The 19,647-nt window shown below is 37.3% G+C and overlaps 1 non-coding gene and 1 pseudogene across 1 annotated transcript; one reads left to right on the plus strand and one right to left on the minus strand.

The window, feature by feature from the left end:
• Window positions 1-417: 417 nt before the first annotated feature.
• The window catches only part of LOC113871588, a 135,260-nt pseudogene continuing 116,030 nt past the window's right edge, over window positions 418-19,647 (minus strand).
• LOC113873920 lies at window positions 5,246-5,352 on the plus strand. Its single transcript, XR_003505986.1, has one exon. It is a non-coding gene; the product is annotated as a small nucleolar RNA R71 (small nucleolar RNA).

Below are 19,647 nucleotides of genomic sequence, written 5' to 3' on the forward strand. Positions count from 1 at the left end.
TTCAAGTGTTTAAAGTTTCAACGCGCAGATCATAAGGTCCCTGCATTGCTACTCTACTCACTTGAAGTCTCAACTCCCATGATTGTTTCCTTCATATCAGCTTAAGAACTACAATTTTTTTCTGCAATTTGAATTCCTTGATCATGACTCATCTTGAAACTTAAGTTCAGCATCTAATTTTTCTCTAAATCACAGCAAACAACCAATCAATTTTCCACTACACTTCCTTATCAAAAATCAAATTTCAAAATATTAATTTTTACTTTTGACCTAATTCAACAAAATATACTACTATGACTCAAAATTAACTAGAAATTCAACATCTAAAATGCAATTAATAAAAGTTCAAGTTTTAGAAACGTGAGTTGCCTCTCACAAGCACTCTTTTAACGTCACTAGCTTGACGTTTGATGTTTCTCATTCAAGAGAAACCACTTTGATGCATGAAATTTCCTTTGAGAATGTCTCTCCATGATAAATTTTCAACCTTTGACCATTGACTTTGAACTCTCTCCTTGTATTAGGATCTGCCACCAAGACTGCACCATGAGGTGATACTTCTTTAATGAGGAAGGGTCCAGACCACCTTGATCTGAGTTTCCCTGGAAATAATTTTAGTCTTGAATTAAACAGCAACACTTGTTGTCCAGATCTGAGTTCCCTTTTCAAGATGAATTTATCATGGATCCTTTCAGTTTTCTCCTTGTATATCTTGGCATTTTCATAAGCTTGATGTCTGAATTCTTCTAATTCATGTAACTGCAGAATTCTCTTTTCTCTAGGCTTTACCAAATCAAAATTCAGCCACTTTGTAGCCCAATAAGCCTTATGTTCCAATGCCACAAGCAAGTGACATGCCTTTCCATAGACTAATTGGTAAGGTGACATACCAATTGGAGTCTTAAAGGTTGTTCTATATGCCCATAGACAGTCATCTAGCTTCTTGGACCAGTCCTTTCTTGATTGATTCACCACCTTCTCTAAGATTTGTTTACTTTCTCAATTTGAAACTTCCACTTGTTTGTGGATGATAAGGTGTAGCAATCTTGTGTCTCACTCCATATTTTGCTAAGACTAAATCAAGATATTTGTTGTAAAAATGAGTACCTCCATCACTTAGTAGAAATCTAGGTACTCCAAACCTAGTGAATATGTTTCTCTTGATAAAAGACATCACCACTTTAGCATCATTGGACCTTCTTGGGATGGCTTCCACCCATTTAGACACATAGTCTACTGCCACAAGTATATATTCATAAGAAAAGGACGTGGGAAATGGTCCCATGAAATCAATTCCCTAAACATCAAACATTTCTACTTCTAAAATATTGTTTAAGGGCAATTCATGTTTTCTAGAGATATTGCCTGTCTTTTGACACTTGTCACAGCTTTCAACATAATTCTTGGCATCTTTAAACAGTGTTGGCCAGAAAAATCCTGCTTGCAAGACTTTTGCAGCAGTTCTTGAGCTACCATGATGGCCTCCATATTTTGAGTTATGACAATGCCACAGAATTTCAGCTTGTTCTCCTTGTGGTATACACCTTCTCAGCAGACCATCTACCCCTACTTTGAGCAAGTAAGGGTCTTCCCATACATAAAATTTGCTGTCATGCAGAAATTTCTTTCTTTGTTGCCAATTAAACTTTGCTGTAATCAGCTGAGTGGCCTTAAAATTTGCTAAATCAGCAAACCAAGGTAACTCTTCCACCACAAATAACTTCTCATCTGGAAATTCTTCATTGATGTCTAAAGAATTAGAGTTCAAACTGTCCAATGGCAATCTGGACAGATGGTCAGCTACTCCATTTTCTTTGCCTTTTTTATCTCTAATTTCTAGCTCAAACTCTTGCAATAGCAAAATCCATCTTAGCAATCTTGGTTTGGTATCCTGTTTTGATAACAAATATTTAAGTGCAGAATGGTTAGTATATACTATTACTTTTGATCTTATCAAGTATGATCTGAATTTGTCAAAGGCAAACACAATGGCAAGGAGTTCCTTTTTAGTAGTTGTATAATTCACTTGTGCAGAATTCAAAACTTTGCTGGAATAATAAATCACATGTAATTTCTTGTCCTTTCTCTGCCCTAGAACAACTCCTACTGCACTATCACTAGCATCACACATTAATTCAAATGGTAAATTCCAATCAGGTTTGGCTAGAATGGGTGCAGAAATGAGTTTCTCTTTTAAAACAGAAAATGCATGCAAACATGCTTCATTAAACACAAATTCAGTTTCTTTGACAAGTAAATCACTAAGAGGTTTTGCTATTTTTGAAAAGTCCTTTATAAACCTCCTATAAAAACCTGCATGGCCTAAGAAACTCCTAATTCCTTTAACATTAATTGGTGGAGGTAGTTTACTAATGACTTCAATTTTTGCTTGGTCCACCTCAAGTCCTTGTTTAGAAATTCTATGGCCAAGGACGATTCCCTCTTGGACCATAAAATGACACTTCTCCCAATTCAGCACAAGGTTTGTATCTTGACATCTCTACAAAACAATGGACAAATTAGATAGACAATCATCAAAAGAATTGCCAAACACAGAAAATCATCCATGAAGACCTCAATGGTCTTTTCTACTAAATCTGAAAAAATAGACAACATGCACCTTTGGAATGTGGCTGGAGCATTGCACAATCCAAATGGCATCCCTCTATATGCAAATACTCCAAATGGACATGTGAAGGTAGTCTTCTCTTGATCCATAGGGTCCACTGCTATTTGATTATAGCCTGAATATCCATCAAGGAAGCAATAAAATGCATGTCCAGCCAATCTTTCTAACATTTGATCAGCAAATGGTAAAGGAAAATGATCCTTCCTTGTTGCATCATTAAGCTTTCTATAATCAATGCACATGCGCCAGCCTGTGACAGTTCTAGTGGCTATTAATTCATTCTTTTCATTTGCCACTACAATTATTCCTCCTTTCTTAGAAACAACTTGAACTGGGCTGACCCATTGACTATCCGAAATGGGGTAGATTATCCCTGCATCTAACAGCTTCATTACCTCTTTTCTAACCACTTCCTTCATGGCTGGATTCAACCTTCTTTGTGATTGTACTACTGGCTTGTAGTTGTCCTCAAACAAAATTCTATGTCTACAAAAGGATGGGTTAATACCTTTCAAATCTGAGATGTGCCATCCAATTGCAGATTTGTGATTCCTTAAAACTCTCAGCAGCTTTTATTCTTCATCTCCCTTGAGATTATTGCTTATAATCACTGGATATTGATGTCTTTGATCTAGATAAGAGTACCTCAAGTGAGATGGCAATTGCTTCAGCTCAAGTTTCTCCACTTTCTCTTCTTCCTCTTCTTTTTTTAATTCTTCTCTTGCTGAATTTTCGGATAAAGGAATGATAGGCAGTGTTTCAAGTTACTGCACATATTCCATGAATTTTTCTTCTCTTTTTACAGCACCTTGTGAATTCCCTGCAACTATAATTTCTCTTAACATAGAAAATTCATCAGCATTATCAATTAATTGAGGAAATGAAATAGATTCTAAAATATCAACTCTCATGCAAGTGCTATCATCACTAAGATGTTTGAGTGCTTCAAAAACATTAAAAGTAACCTTTTCATCTTGCACTCTAAGCATTAATTCCCCTTTTTGCACATCAATCAAAGCTCTCCCTGTAGCTAAGAAGGATCTGCCCAATATTAGGGGAATATCGGCATCCACTTCCTTGTCTAAAATTACAAAATCTGCAGGGAAAATAAACTTATCAATTTTAACCAATAAATCCTCTACAATACCATATGGATAAGTATATGATCTATCCGCAAGTTGTAGAGTGATGCTTGTTGGCTTGACTTCCTCTATTCCAAATCTTTTCATGATGGCAAGAGGCATAAGGTTGATGCTTGCCCCAAGATCACACAAAGCTTTTCCTATTGTGCAATTTCCAATAGAGCATGGAATGCTGAATGAGCCTGGGTCTTTTAATTTTTGAGGCAGCTTCCTCTGCAAAATAACACTGCATTCTTCAATCAAAGGGACTGTCTTGTCATTTTCTAACTTTCTCTTCTTGGACAACAACTCCTTCATGAATTTTTCATATGAAGGCATTTGTTCTAATGCTTCAGCAAGTGGTATATTAATTTGGAGCTTCTTGAAGACGTCTAGAAATCTCTCATACCGTCTTTCTTGCTTAGGATTAATAACTCTTTGTGGATAAGGCAGTTGCTTGTACCTCTCTTCATCTAGAGGCTTGTTTGAATCTTCTAAAATTTGCCTCTTCGTTCTTCTCACAGTTTTAGGGAAGGTATCCACTTCTGAATTTCTCTTTTAAATAGGGTGAAGTTCCCTTCCTTTAGATCAGATTTGATCTTCTCCTCTTCCTTGGTTTTCTCTCTCTTTTCAGCTGGTTTTGCACTACCCACAATAGCTCCACTCCTAGTCATCATAGCTTGGCATTGTTCTTTTGGATTTATAACTGTGTTGCTAGGGAATCTCCCATCTTCTCTGCTAGACAGTTGCTCAGCTAGCTGTCCAATCTGTGTTTCCAGCTTCTTCATGGAAGATTCTTGATTGTTGAAGCTTGTTTGTGTTACTTTCATGAATTGCAGCATGGTTTCTTCCATTTCGTTCAGCCTTTCATTCAGTGGTTTAGAAAACCTCTAATTTTTTTTGAAGTTTATTGGCTGGATTCCCTTGGAAATAAGGTTGTTGTCCTGCTGGTCCTGCATTTGAAAATGAAACAACAGAGTTAGAATTTTTCCAATTAGAATTTTGGTTATTCCAGCTATGTTGCTGCTGGTTTCTATTGTTAGAGAACTGAAAACCAGGGGTAAATGAAGATTATTGTCTCTGAAAATTCCACATATAATTGACTTGCTCTTGAGATTCAGAATTATTTCCATCACAAGTTCCATTTACATGATTCCCTCCACAAAAATCACACACAAGTGGAGTGTTCTGTGTTGGTGCAGCTTGTAAGTTGCTGATTTGTTGGGTGAGCGCAGCTATTTGTTCAGAAAACAATTGGTTTTGTAGCTGATTTTGAGTCAAAAAGGTCTCAAGAAGTTTTGCCTCATAACCATTACTCCTTGTTGATTGTCTCAAACTACAGCTTTGATGCATGGAGGAGGCCATCATATCTATAATTCCTTGAGCTTCTTCTAGTGATTTGGTGTTCAAAGAACCTCCTGCAGCTGCATCTATCATGGTTCTAGTTGCTGGATTCATCCCATTATAGAAGGTTTCAAGTTGCATCCATTCCGGTATGCAATGATGTGGGCATCTTCTCAAGAGTTCCTTGTATCACTCCCGTGCCTCATATAAAGTTTCTCCTTCTTGCTGCATGAAGGATGTGATCTCTCCTCTTAGCTTTGCAGCCTAAGAAGGTGGAAAATATTTAGAGAAAAATTTATTGACTAGATCTGTCCAAGTAGTTATGCTCCCTTGTGGTTGGGCTTAGAGCCAACATTTTGCTTTGTCCCTCAAAGAAAAAGGAAAGAATCTCAATCTGATTGCATCTTCGCTAACTCCATTGATCCTTATGGTATCACATAGCTGCAGAAAATTACAAATATGCAAGTTAGGATCATCTGAAATTAACCAGAAAATTGATCTTGTTGAACTAAGTGAAGTAAGGCAGGCTTAATCTCAAAATGGTTGGCTTGAATGGTTGGTCTGACAATAGAAGAACTGTATCCATGCATATTAGGTACTCCATAGTCTCCTAAAGTCCTTTGTCTATGTGGTTCAGCCATCTTTGCTTCTGAATTTACAAATGAAGTTGGAGAATTAGCTTGTTTTTCTGCTGAGTTTGGTGAAGAAGGTGTAAACTGCAAATTCTGCTTCTTTTTAGCTGAGTTCTCTGCCTTTAATTCGTTCCTTATCCTTCTCATAGTTCTGTCTATGTCCAGATCAAATACAAGAATAGATTTGTCTTTATTCTTCCCATGCATATAACACAAGGAAAACTAAACACAAAGACTAATACTTGAACTTTGATTAGAACACAGAGCAATGAAGTGCAGAGAATCTACAATCATAATATTCTTCAAGAGCTAAAAGATAACCTCTGTTTATTTAAAAACAGAATAGTAATGCAATATTACAAAAATTAAAATAATAACAACTAATACATGTAAAATCACTACCAAAACTCAATACGAAATTGAACTATCAAACAGAACTGAATTAAAATAGAAAATAGGTAGTACAATCTAGCTATCCTTTAGTTAATAATGATGTTAAAAACTAAGATCCCCGGCAACGGCGCCAAAAACTTGATACACATTTTCTATCGTAGTACTTAAATGGTGTAATTCACTACTAGCAAGTGTACTAGGTTGTTGTAGCAAGTTATAAAATGTGGAAATTAGATGGAGTCCCAAATATCGTCCTCTAGGATCTTATTTTTAATCACCAATTCACAAGATAATAACCATTTGCACCAAACAATTCATTGAACATATTTCAATATGCAAGAAAGTAAATTTCAGAATTAAAGAAATGAGAAATTGTTAAAAACAGAATGTTAATTTGTACTCTTAAAATGAATTATGAATAGAGGAAAGTTAGGAATTTATTTCACTAGAATATCAATATCAATTCAGTTCTGCCTCTGAATATTCAAGCAATTGATTGATTGACAATCGGTTTCTCTTTACAATAACCAAAGATTGATTCCTCAATTCATTGGTCCTAATATTCAACCAAATCTCCCTAATTCCTTAGGCCAAATTTAGTTCAATAGTGCATTACGAATTAGAACCAAAAGATTGCAAAACTAAGACCACTTATCCCTAAGAAAATCAATAGTTTTGGGAATTAATTCAGATCTAAGCAACAAACCCAATTTCCATTAGTGAAAGTTACTCTTTGATTAATCAATTGAATTTCCATTCAAAGATCAAGTAAACACAGAATTAATCCCTCAATCAAATCAATTACTCAAAGTTCAGAGTCAAAACGAAATCAATATATCAATTCTAGACCCATAATCCCTAACAAAAAGAGTTAGAAAGACATTACAATGAAATGGAGAGAAGAAAGAAGAAAAAATGATGAAAAGCAAAGAGCTATCTCCATAACTTTGCCTTCCCCCAGATTTCTTTAGCAAAGAAGAACAAAAGTCGCTCCTCTCTTCTCCCTCTGACTTCCCTTGGAAGTTAAAACGGTTACAAAATGAATACCAAAAACTAAAAATGATAAAAAAAAAAACTCCTTTTTTTAAGTTTCTAATTCCTATTTATAGAGTTCCTCTAATTCTTCGACTTAACCCTTGAAATTCTGATAGTTAGTTGTCCCCAAGTGTTATGGAATCTTCTAAAAGTGATACAAAAGCTCCAAACGTCCAGAATTGGCAAAAAGAAGAAGTTATAAAAATTGCAGAATTCTGCGTCAAAACACGCAGTGGCTAGAGTGAAGGTGCGCAGTTGCGCGCCTTAGCTGCATATGAGCTGTGTTTCAACACGCATCACTCCAATGAAAGCTTCTTCCATGTGCTCAGCTCTGCATTGCTACGCCATCTGCTATGAGTTGCCACTCTCTGTTGCGCGCCAAAGCGCCAAGTGATGTGCGTTTCAACGCAATGGTAGTTATCCAGTTTCAGTTGCTGGAGTGTTAATGCGCATTACTCAGAGTAGCCACGCAGACTCAGTGTTGTATTTTCTTCTTTCCACGTTCAAACGCCAATTACTTGGAGTTGTAACGCCTAGCTCTTAGGATTTCTTCAAGCTTGATTCTTTGACTAGTCTTCAATTTCAGCTTTTAATCCTTCCTTTAAGCACTTTCAATAACTTTCCATCTTTTTGCATGAACTCCTACAAAAATCTAAACAATTTTTAATATTTCATTAAACCAACAATTTATACTAATTATTTTATTTTTGTGATCTTTTCAAGTTTATTTTAGAACTATTTTCCTAAGTATTAACCAAAAACTATACTAAAAACATGGTAAAATATGGATTTATCAAGCAGCAGCTAGCATTTGTGGAATTTACTGTGTACCAAGTCACGCAACAGATCAATGTCCACAGATGCAAGAAACCAATGAAACAGTTGCTGGATTTTTTCCTGGAAAACCTTTCCAACAACAACAGCAGCAAAGGAATTATGACCCCTTTTCCAATACATACAATCCTGGATGGAGAGCTCACTCGAACCTGAGGTATGGTAATTCTAATAAGTTCCAGTAGCAACCTCAATATCAATTCAGGCACCACGCTGCAAAACCAAACATGAGGCAGCAGTATTCACAGCAAGCTAAACCAGACCAACCACAAAGCAGTAGCTCAGAACCAAGCCTAGCAGATTTGGTGAAGCAGATGGCAACCAGCAGTGTCCAGTTTCAGCAGAGAACAGAAGCCAGCATCCAAAATCTGCAAACACAGATTGGTCAGTTGGCTACAACAATAAATGAGCTGAAATCCCAAATTTCTAGCAACCTTCCCTCCCAATCCGTGAGTAATCCAAGGAATGTGAGATCCATCACTTTGAGAAGTGGCAACCAGCTTGAAGTTCCAGATTTTGCAGAACATTTTGCTGCAGCAGAAAAATCAAATTCTGCAGAGATAGATGCAACTGAAGAGCAACCAGAGCCATCCAACAAGAGAGATAGTAGCCATTCTGAACCAAACATTTCGCTGCCTTTTCTAAATAGAGTGACTCAAAACAAGAAGATAGCAGAGGCAGAAATGGACAAGGAGATCATGGAAACTTTTAGGAAAGTTGAAGTCAATATTCCATTCCTAGAAGCTATCAAACAGATCCCAAAGTATGCCAAGTTTCTCAAGGACTTGTGCACTCATAGAAGAAGGCTAAAGGGAAATAAAAAAGTGAGCATGGGTAGAAATATTTCTGCCATCATTCAGCCAAGCATTCCTCCAAAATGCAAGGATCCTGGGACTTTCACCATTCCATGCATCATAGGAAGAAAGCAATTCAGTCAAGCCATGTTGGACCTTAGAGCTTCAATCAATGTGATGCAAAAATCAGTCTACCAGTCTTTGCACATTGGAAAGATCAAGCCAACGGGAGTGATGATCTAACTTGCCAACCGAAGCACAACACACCCTGAGGGGGTTTTATAAGATGTATTGGTAAAGAGTGAATGATCTTATTTTTCCTGCTAATTTTTTTGTGCTAAACATGGAGGATGATATGCATGTTGATCAACCAACATTGATCTTAGGTAGGCGATTTTTGAAAACTGCTAAAACTAAGATTGATGTATGTTCGTAGGGCAAGTGTACCCGTCGAGAAGTAATAAAGGGTTCTTAAATGAAGTTCCCGAAATATCATCCCACAAGGATTGATTTTCAATTACTAAGAATTTCCTAATTTAATTGTTTAAGCTTCAAAGATACGAGATTAATTAAAAACAAGAATTTATAAAATCAATTATGAAACTAAAAGCAAGGAATACACTGCACGCCTTGGTTAAACTTATCGGAGAGGAACCTAGGGCGTATGGGTTTTCTCATTCAATCCTTTATGTTATTTTTCTATTTAACTCTAAATCTGATTTCCTTGTGATTACCAATCATTCATACGAATACTATTAATACCCAATGGTCATGCAATATTAATATTCTTTTCTCTAAATTAACATCCCCAATGGTCATGCAAGACATCAATTTAACAAAGCTTAAGGAACCTACGAACTTGTTAATTTAATAATGATTAGAAGAGAAAGATTGATTTGGTCCACCTAATCCTTTGTCTCGTTTTACCCTATAGATCTATTAATTAATCGAGGTACGGTCGCCTGACGATATAATTAATTAGGATTAAGAAAGAAGTGCAATAGGATAAAAGCTAATCACATAGCAAAAATCAAATTCAGATTCAAACATCAAAATCCCATAAATTCATAAATAATAGTTCCCATAGCCCTAGCTCTAGACTTAGTTACTCAAGCTAAAGAAAAGAACTAAAACAATCATGAACAAAGCCATAAAGAAAAGAAATATAAAACTAGAGTGTGAGATGTGTTCCCGGTCTTCAAGTACGATCGCTCAAAGCTCCAAGTCCCGCCAAGAGTGTGCCAAAGATCCCGTGCAAGAGAGACGAGATGAGATGTATCCCAGAGCCAAAAAGTAGATAAAAACGGTGTGTAAAGATGGTGTGTAAAGGATTTCTTCAATGGTGCATCAGGTCTTCCTTTAATAGGGTTTGAAAACCCTAAAAACTCTTCATTATTAGGCTTTCCGCAGATGAGCACGGCTGTGCAAGGCCTTAAGCACGACCGTGCATGGGCTTGAAGCACCCCATGCTTGTTTAAAGGGGTTGGGCGTGCTAACTACTGTAAAGCTCTAATCTTCTATCAATTTGGGCCCAAAATGCACCAAAAATATACTTGTGGCCTCTTTATACAAAACTACACAATTAATAAATAAATTAGTGTAAAACCCAAATAAAATAAAGATCGAATATGAATATATAGGCTATAAAAGAGGGCCTAATTACAGACTTATCAATGTACACTCTAGTACTTTATCCATGAAATTTGGAGACAACAAGGTGCATTTTAAATTGCATGATGCCATGAGATATCCACCAGAAGAGCATTCTATGTTTCATTTAGATATCATTGATACATTGGTTGATGATATACATGCGAATTTATGAGCTGAGTTTCCTGAAATTGTAAGTATTAGAGATGACTTTCAATGTTCAGATTGTGATGAAATTCATGATTTATGTGCTGTTTGTGCCGAATTTAATGCATGTATATGTGGTTCAGAGTCTGCACAAAATTTTTCTGAGGAGTTACATGCTGATCCTGGAAGTTTAAGTTATGATGTTATTAGAACATATTCTGATTCTAATTTTCCTGTAGTGGAAAATACTGATTGTACACATTCTGATTATTCTGTGGGTTGTGCAAATAACTCTCATGCTGATCTTTCTGTTGTGGGATATAATAATGCTCTTGTACAAGATTTTTCACACGTTGCAGGTACTGAGATTAAAAAAACAGAGCAAATTCCAAGATTAGCACCCTTCATACAAGAGCCACCCACCTTGGAGCTGAAGCCTTTGCTAGAAAATTTGAAGTATGCATTCTTGGCACCAGATGAGAAGCTGCCAGTCATCACAGCCTAAGATTTGCAACCAGAACAAGAAGAGAAGTTGCTAAACATTATGAGGCAAAACATAAATGCTTTAGGCTGGACATTGGCTAACATACCTGGAATTAGAACCTCTACATGCATGCACAGAATTCAGTTAGAGGAGGGAGTTAAACCAGTGAGGCAACCTTAGAGGAGATTGAACCCTCTGATTCTGGATGTGGTCAAGAAAGAAGTCAGCAAGCTTCTAGCTGCTGGCATCATTTACCCAATTTCAGACAGCAAGTGGGTGAGCCCGGTGCAAGTGGTTCCAAAAAAGACTGGAATAACAGTAGTAAAGAACTCAAAGGATGAGCTAGTTCCCACAAGAGTGCAGAAAAGCTGGAGAGTCTACATTGATTACAGAAAGCTGAACCATGCCACTAGGAAGGACCATTTCCCATTACCGTTCATTGATCAGATGCTGGGAAGATTGGCAAGTCAGTCACGTTACTGTTTTCTTGACGGATTCTCTGGTTATTTTCATATTCACATTGCACCTTAGGATCAAGAGAAAACAACCTTCACTTGTCCATTTGGTACATTTGCATACCAGAGAATGCCTTTCGGTCTATGCAATGCCCCAGGTACATTTCAGAGGTGCATGGTGAGCATTTTTTCTGATTTTCTAGAGAATTGCATGAATGTCTTCATGGATGATTTTACTGCTTATGGTACTTCATTTGATGCATGCTTGGATAGCCTTGCTAGGGTATTGCATAGATGTGTTGAGTCTCACCTTGTTTTGAATTATGAAAAGTGTCATTTTATGGTTAGGCAAGGTGTAGTCTTAGGACATGTTATTTCTGGTGAGGGTATAGCTATTGATAGTTCCAAGATTGATGTTATTGCTTCTATACCTTACCCTACATGCGTGCGGGAAGTGCGTTCTTTTCTTGGTCATGCAGGTTTTTACAGGCGATTTATCCAGGATTTCAGTAAAATCGCCCTTCCACTTTCCAAGCTGCTGCAGAAGGATATAGATTTCCAGTTTTGCAGGAGAGCTTTTGATCAATTGAAGCGGCACCTCATTTCTACTCCTGTCCTTTAGTCACCAAATTGGGAATATCTGTTTGAGCTCATGTGTGATGCATCAAACCTTGCAATTAGGGCTGTACTTTCTCAGAGAATTGGAAAGATTTCTCATGTCATAGCATATGCTTCTCGGACTCTGGATTCTGCACAGGCTAACTACACCACTACAAAAAAAGAGCTTCTGGCTATCATTTTTACTTTAGATAAATTTCGTGCTTATCTATTAGGAACTAAAGTGACTATTTTCTTTGATCATGCAGCATTGAAGTTCCTATTAAAGAAGCCGGATGCTAAGCCCAGACTCATCAGGTGGATGCTGCTGTTGCAGGAGTTTGACATAGAGATCAAGGATAAGAGTGGAGCTGAGAACCTAGTAGCGGACCACTTGAGTCGAATTCCACAGACTTTAGAGCCTCTACCTATCCCTGAGAACTTTCCAGATGAGCAGCTTTTAGAGCTGTGAGGTAAGGACCTGTGGTATGCTGACTTGGTTAACTATCTAGTTGCCTGCTTATTTTAAAAAGCATCAAATAGAGAAACTTAGGAGTGAGGCTAAATATTATGTCTGGGATGATCCTTATTTGTGGCGCATGTGTAGTGATCAGATTATTAGGCGCTATGTGCATGAGCTTGAGATTCCTTCCATTTTGCATTTTTGTCATACACTTACTTGTAGTGATCACTTTGGGCGACAATGCACTGCTAGGAAGGTCTTAGATGCAGGTTTTTACTGGCCCACATTGTTTCAGGATTCTTACACCTATTGTAAGAATTGTGAACAATGTCAGAAGACGGGTACTATCTCCCATAGAAATGAGATGCCTTAACAACCATTATTGTTTTGTGAGATATTTGATGTTTGGGGTATTGATTTTATGGGTCCATTTCCTGTCTCATTTGGTTTTGTTTATATTTTGTTGGCTGTTGATTATGTCTCCAAGTGGGTGGAGGCCAAGGCCACCCGAACTGATGACTCTTGATGAATCCATATTTTTACTGATATTTTAGCATAATTCTAACTCATTTGATAAGGAAAATATATGAAGAAAGCAGAAAAACTCAGAAAAAGAGAATGATTTGAAGTTTTCTTTCAATTTATAGTTATTTTAGAAATTGTGAAATATTAGCTTAGAAATTAAGTTTTTTATCTTGTTTTTGAAGGAATAATTCGAGCAAGGTTCATGAAAATGGAGGCTTGATGAAAAGGAAGAGGAAAGTAGCAAGTTTGGACTCCAAAACACAAGAACAAAGAAATGTAGACTGGGCGTGATCATTATTATCCGTGAAAGTGATCACTCTAGAGCTCAGAGAAGAAGTGAAGCCTGGGCATTACCACTTTCATCATTAAAAGTGAGCGTTCCAGAGAGGCAAAATATCAGGAAAGCTCCCCGTAACCACTATTATCATCGAAAGTGAACGTTTCAGAGAGCATTTAACTTGGCGAGTTGCACGTAATCACTTTTATTCATTAGAGTGATCACGCGCAACCACTTGAGCTCTGCATTGTCACTTTATTAGCAAGAGTGATAGTTCTAGAGAGCTCTCAATATCAGGAAAGTTGCGCGTGGCCACTTTTTCTCATAGGAGTGTTAACGCGCAACCATAAACCTTCTGCGTAGCTACTATTTTTCATAAAAGTGATAACGTGCAAATCCGAGAATTTCTATAAATACCATATGCGCCTAGATTTTTGAGATTTAGTTTTCTTTTTCCGTTTTTCTGTTAGATTGTCGTTGAGAGAGATTGAGAGGGAAGATTGGGGTCAAGTCTTGAAGCTTCCACAAAGAGGAATTAGATTGGAGCTTCCAGCCATGGCTTTTTGGAGTTTTTCTTCTTCTTCTTTCTCTTTCTCTTCTCCCATGTCTGAGTAGTTTTCTTGTAGTTAGGGGTTTATGAAACTTGAATTGATGTATTGATTTGATTCTTGCTTTTGAATTTTGAGTTCTTGGATTAATTGAATTATGAATTCTACTTTTCTTGCAATCTATGAATGGAAATTTGTATAGTTCATTAAAGAGGAACATTTACCAATGGAAGTTTGATTTGAATCTCTGATCTAAGTTTGCAATCAGAATCTAGGGATTTATTAGGGATAAGGAGACCTAATTCTGCAATCTTAAGGTTCTAAGTCTTAATGCAACTTGAAATTGAACTTCACCTAAGGGATTAGGGTGGTTTAGTTGCTTGTTAGGGTCAATGAGTTAAGGGATTAACCTTTGGCTATTAAAATGTGAAACTAATTGTTAATTAACCACGTTCTTGAATTTTCAGAAGCATAATTGAATTAATATTGACATTCTTGTGAAGTAAATTCTTAACTACCTTTCAATCCATTTCTAATCTCACATTGCATTCATTGATCTATTTTCTACACGTTTTTCTTTACTCTTAATTGTTTTGGTTTATTGCTTTTGTATGTTACAATTCTCCTTTCAAATTTGTATGGTTCAAATAGTTATAATTCTGTGAAGTGGTACTTGAAACCTAAATTCCCTGTGGAGACAATATTTAGATCTTAAATTTACTCATTACTTGCTGCAATCCTAGTGCACTTGCTAGTGTTAGATTGCGAACAACAACTCTCATGTTGTTGTAGATTTTGTCAAATCACTCATTCTTTGTAGGTTTGAAGTGCCCCGGGCAATCATCAATGATCAAGGAAGCCATTTCTGTAATAGGAACATGGCAGCTCTACTAAAGAAATATGGTGTCACTCACAAGGTTTCAACTCCATACCATCTGCAGACTAATGGACAGGCAGAGGTATTAAATAGGGAGCTGAAACATATTCTGGAGAAAACAGTTCAGACAAACAGGAAGGATTGGACGAAGAGGCTTGAAAATGCACTATGGGCTTACCGCACTGCCTACAAGACCCCTTTGGGGATATCCCCTTAAAGAATTGTCTTTGGCAAGGCATGCCACCTTCCGGTGGAAATTGAGCCCAAAGCATATTGGGCAGTTAAGAACTGCAACCTTGATATGAGCCAGTCCAGACTTCACAGGAAGTTCCAACTTCAAGAGTTAAAGGAGATTCGGTTGGAAGCCTATGAGAACTCCCGCATGTACATGATAAGACAAAACTCTCACCTCAAGCTCTTTTCTGGTAAGCTTCGTTCTAGGTGGCTTGGCCCTTATATAGTAATTAAGATTTTTCCATATGGTGCTTTACAGATTTTGGAGCCTGGAACAGATAAAGTATTCATAGTGAATGGCCACCGCTTGAAGCCTTTTCATGAGGACACACCCTTGGAGACCATTGAGGAGGTCCGCTTGCTAGCAGCCATTTACACTTGATAGGGGAGTTTCTTTTTCTCTTTCCCTACTTCACTTCACTTGCATTTCCATTATGTATTACATTGAGGACAATGTATAATTGAAGTGTCGGGGAATAGTTAGTTTAGTAATAGGTTATTTAGTAATTAGTCTTTCATTATAGATTTGTTCCTTGGTTTATTTGTTTGTTAAATAAATAAATAAATAAATTTTGCTTTGTTCTTACTCTTGTTTTCCATTGTTGAAAGTTGTGAGTTAAGGCATTAGGGAGGATAGGGTTCCAATATGATTTCATTTTTACTTTTTCCTCTTGATATTTGTAAATGGGTGATAGATTTCGACTTGTATATTTGAATATGTTGGACTTTACCCTTGTGAGCTTTTGAGCCTTATTTTGGATGGTTACACTTCATGCATCCTTTTCTTTCTTGTGTGCTTTCCCTCTTAGATTTTGTCATTCTAGAACTTGTTTTGACTTTTCTTCGAGGCTACATTTTTCAATGCATTCATGAACATGATAGAGGAATTTATTTCATTTTACCCACTTGGCCATATAGCCTACCTTGCATTTTGCCCATTGTTTAGCCCCTTTGAGCCATATTGACCATTCTTTGATTTCTAGCACATTACAAGCTTTAAGTGGAAAACCATGTTATACCCAACCTTAGGGAAGTTGTTGTATTTGGAATCTAGTGTGGGCGTTTAAAAGGATGCAAGGCATCTCAAAAAAAAAAAAAAAGAAGAAAGAAAGAAAAAGAAAATAATAATAATAATAATAAAATGGGGAATTTTGATAAAGGGAAAAAGAAGTCCAAAAAGAATAAGTGTGTGTTATGGCTTGATTTATCCAAGGACCAATGTTACTTCTATTCTCTTAGGTTGTATCTTGTCATATCCTCATATTTCCCTACCTTTACCTTGGCCCCATTATAACCTTGAATAAAGTCCTCTTGAGTTGTGTTTGCATTTGATTGTAAGTAGTAGAGAAGTAGAAGATTAACAAGCATATGGTAATGCATTGTCTTTTGAGGTGACTTGAGTGATACAGTTTGAACTATACACTTGAGAGTTGAGAGTTCTATACACCATCTTATGAGGTCTTGCATACTTGATCTATACACTTTGAATGATATTGCTTGGCTTACATTTTTTAGAGGTGTAGAGTTGAATGTTTCGATTGTTGGGAAACTCTTGATACCTTGTTTGACTTTGTGTCCCTAACCTTAGCACTTTTGATGATTCATTGAACAATTTGTTTATTCATTTTGCTTATTGCATGATTTTATTTGCCTAGTTGAGTCTTTCATGAGGACATGCAAGAGCTAAGTGTGGGGGAATTTGATCAATTGGATTTTTATATACTTATTTTCTCTCATTCCTAGCTCATTAATCCCTTTTTGTGCCTAATTGGTTTTAATTAGACCATTTTATGTTGTTCGGATTTCATTTGGGCTTTATTTAATTTTTCCAGCATTAGGCAAATTCTGACATTGTTTTAGTTTTTGGGTCATATCTTGAGTTGTAGAGCTCATCTCATTGTGATTTTTGATTTGTAGAAAAGCTTAGAGATAGGCCCACAAGTTGTATATAGAGGTCGAAGACCAATTTGGTGTTAAGAAGCAGACTTTGGGCCTAGAAGTGAACTGAAGCGATGCAGTCGCAGATCCTGAGCAAGGTGCAGTATTTGGGCCATATCTCAGTCCACAGACATCCGATTAAGCCCATTCTAGTGGCGTTTTAAAGCTGACATCCAAGGCTACAATTGTCCTTTAGGCAACCAGTCAAAAGGAGGCCATTTTCATAGCCGAATTGAGGTTTCATTTCGATTCATTGTTAATTACCAAATTGCTTGTTGATGTATTCTCTTAAAAATCCTATGATAGAGTAGTTATTGTTCTTCTTAATTCTTGGATTGGAATTTCAATTTCTGTTCACTCTTTATTCTAATTATAATTAGTTGCATTTTCTTTTCTTTTATAAACAAACCCCCCGTCTTATATACTCTCTAAATAGATTAATTCGTTCTTGTGATTCTTTGAGAAATGACCCTAGTTGCTTACCTCGTACTACAGTAATTAGGTGTATTTTGACCCGTGTGTGACCACGTGGCAGGTATAGGCGGGCTGGGTGACTGAGTAAGATGTCGTTAAGCTGTGTTGTGTGAAATGGTCAAATAAGCTGTGTTTTATTGTCTACATTAAATTATAAATAATAACATGATGTTGTACTTAATGAGTTGAAATGTATGATAAATCTGCTTTTATATGTTATTATATGTCGAGCTTGTTCATTTGCTTTGTTGATATGTGTTAAAGTGTGTCTTGTTGTAAATGTGTTTGTTGAAGTAGATTAACTGAATAGCTGAATATTCAATTTGAGATATGGGTTGCCGTAGATATTCTAAGTTGGTTCTATTTTGTGATTAAGATGGCAAAACCACCTAGAAGACCTGCTTCAAATCCTCCTCCACTTGATGTGAACCAAATGGATCAAGCTATGGAGGCTATGGTAGCCGTCGTGAGGCAGAGTCTGGAGGTAGTCCAACAACAGCAAGCTACGAGTCAAGTAGCCGCTGCAGCTCAGGCAGCAGCAATAGCTTCTGCCACAGCAGTACCACCACCTGAGTATTAGGGTCTATCAAAATTTAGGAAGAGTGAACCCCCTCAGTTCACTAGAGTTGACGAACCAGATGCAGCTGAGCTCTGGATCCGAGAGATTGAGAAGATATTTATTACCATGGGATGTGTTAAGGATAAGAAGGTTATTTATGTTGCATATATGCTGGTAGAAGATGCAGAGATGTAGTGGCAAGGAGTTCGTACTATGTTAGAGGCTCGAGGTGAGGTTATTAATTGGGAGGTATTCAAGAGTAGCTTCCTAGGAAAGTTCTTTCCACCTCATGTTCGTGCTACGAGGAAAAGGGAGTTCCTTAGTTTGGTGCAAGGGAACTCATCTGTCTATGAATATGCTATCTAGTTTGAATGACTTTATCGATTTTATTCGCATCTGACCTCTGAGGAGTGAAGATGCTAGAGGTTTTCTGATGGGCTGAGAACTGATATAAAGAAAACTTTGATTCCATTGAGGATTACAAAATTTTCTTATTTGGTGAATCAAGCCACCATTATTGAGAGCCTCAAATTAGATGATGCTAGTGAGGTAGGGAAAGCTCAGTCTAGCAGACAGGCTTGTAGTTATGGAGGAAATAGGCGTACCAGGAAGGGCCCTTATAGCAGACCATATAACCAGCAGCAGTTTCAACCTTCTCAGTCTAAAGGAGCGACATCTTTAGATCTAGACCAGTGGGTATTGCCATCTCTGCTCTATAGCCTAGGGGATTAAGTGTACCATCTTTTAGAGCTCTAGCCCCTACGATGAAGAGATGCTTTCGGTGTGGAGGACCACATTACCTGAATCAATGCCAGCAGGATGACACTAGGGTTTGTTTTTTATGCCGACAGCTGGGGCATCTTGCTAAGGATTGCCCCACTTCTCGCAGTGGAGTAGCATCATCTACTGCTAGTGCTTTACATGCTATGAGACCCAAAGCAGTTAATACTCCACAAGTAACTAGGCCTAGAGCTAAGGGTCGTGTGTTTACTACCTTTGGGATAGAAGCTGCACAAGCTACGGATCTTGTTCAAGGGATAGGAGTTGTGGTAGGTACATCCCTCTTTGTGCTTTTTGATTCTGGAGCCACGCACTCCTTTATTGTGGATGCTTATGTGAAAGATTTGAAATTTCCTGTTAGCGATTTGAGATGTGATATAGTGGTGACAACACCTCCATTGAATTCAGTAACGACTTCGACAGTTTGTATTGGATGCCTTATAGTAGTTGAGGGACACGAGTATAGGGTTAATCTTATTAGTATCCCTATGTTGGACTTGGATGTAATCTTAAGCATGGACTAGCTAACTGCCAATCATGTTTTGATCAATTGTGCTTAGCGACATATAATTTTCCCGGAGCAGCAAGATTTATCGGAGACGATTTGTATAAGTCAAGTGGAGGTAGCTGTTGGTGAAGGGGCTTCATGTTTTATTCTTTTAGCTGTTGTGAGTATAGAGCAGGAGCAGGAACTTTGGTTAATACCAGTGGTGCAGGATTTTCCAAAAATTTTTCTTGGAATACCTCACCCAGGGAGATTGAGTTTGGCATAGACTTAGTACCTGGAGCTGAGCCAGTATCTATAGCACATTACCAAATGGCGCCAAAAGAATTGATGGAACTAAAAAATCAGATCA

Source organism: Abrus precatorius, unplaced genomic scaffold (assembly GCF_003935025.1).
Source record: "Abrus precatorius isolate BTA unplaced genomic scaffold, Abrus_2018 Scaffold7, whole genome shotgun sequence".
Lineage (NCBI taxonomy): Eukaryota > Viridiplantae > Streptophyta > Magnoliopsida > Fabales > Fabaceae > Abrus > Abrus precatorius.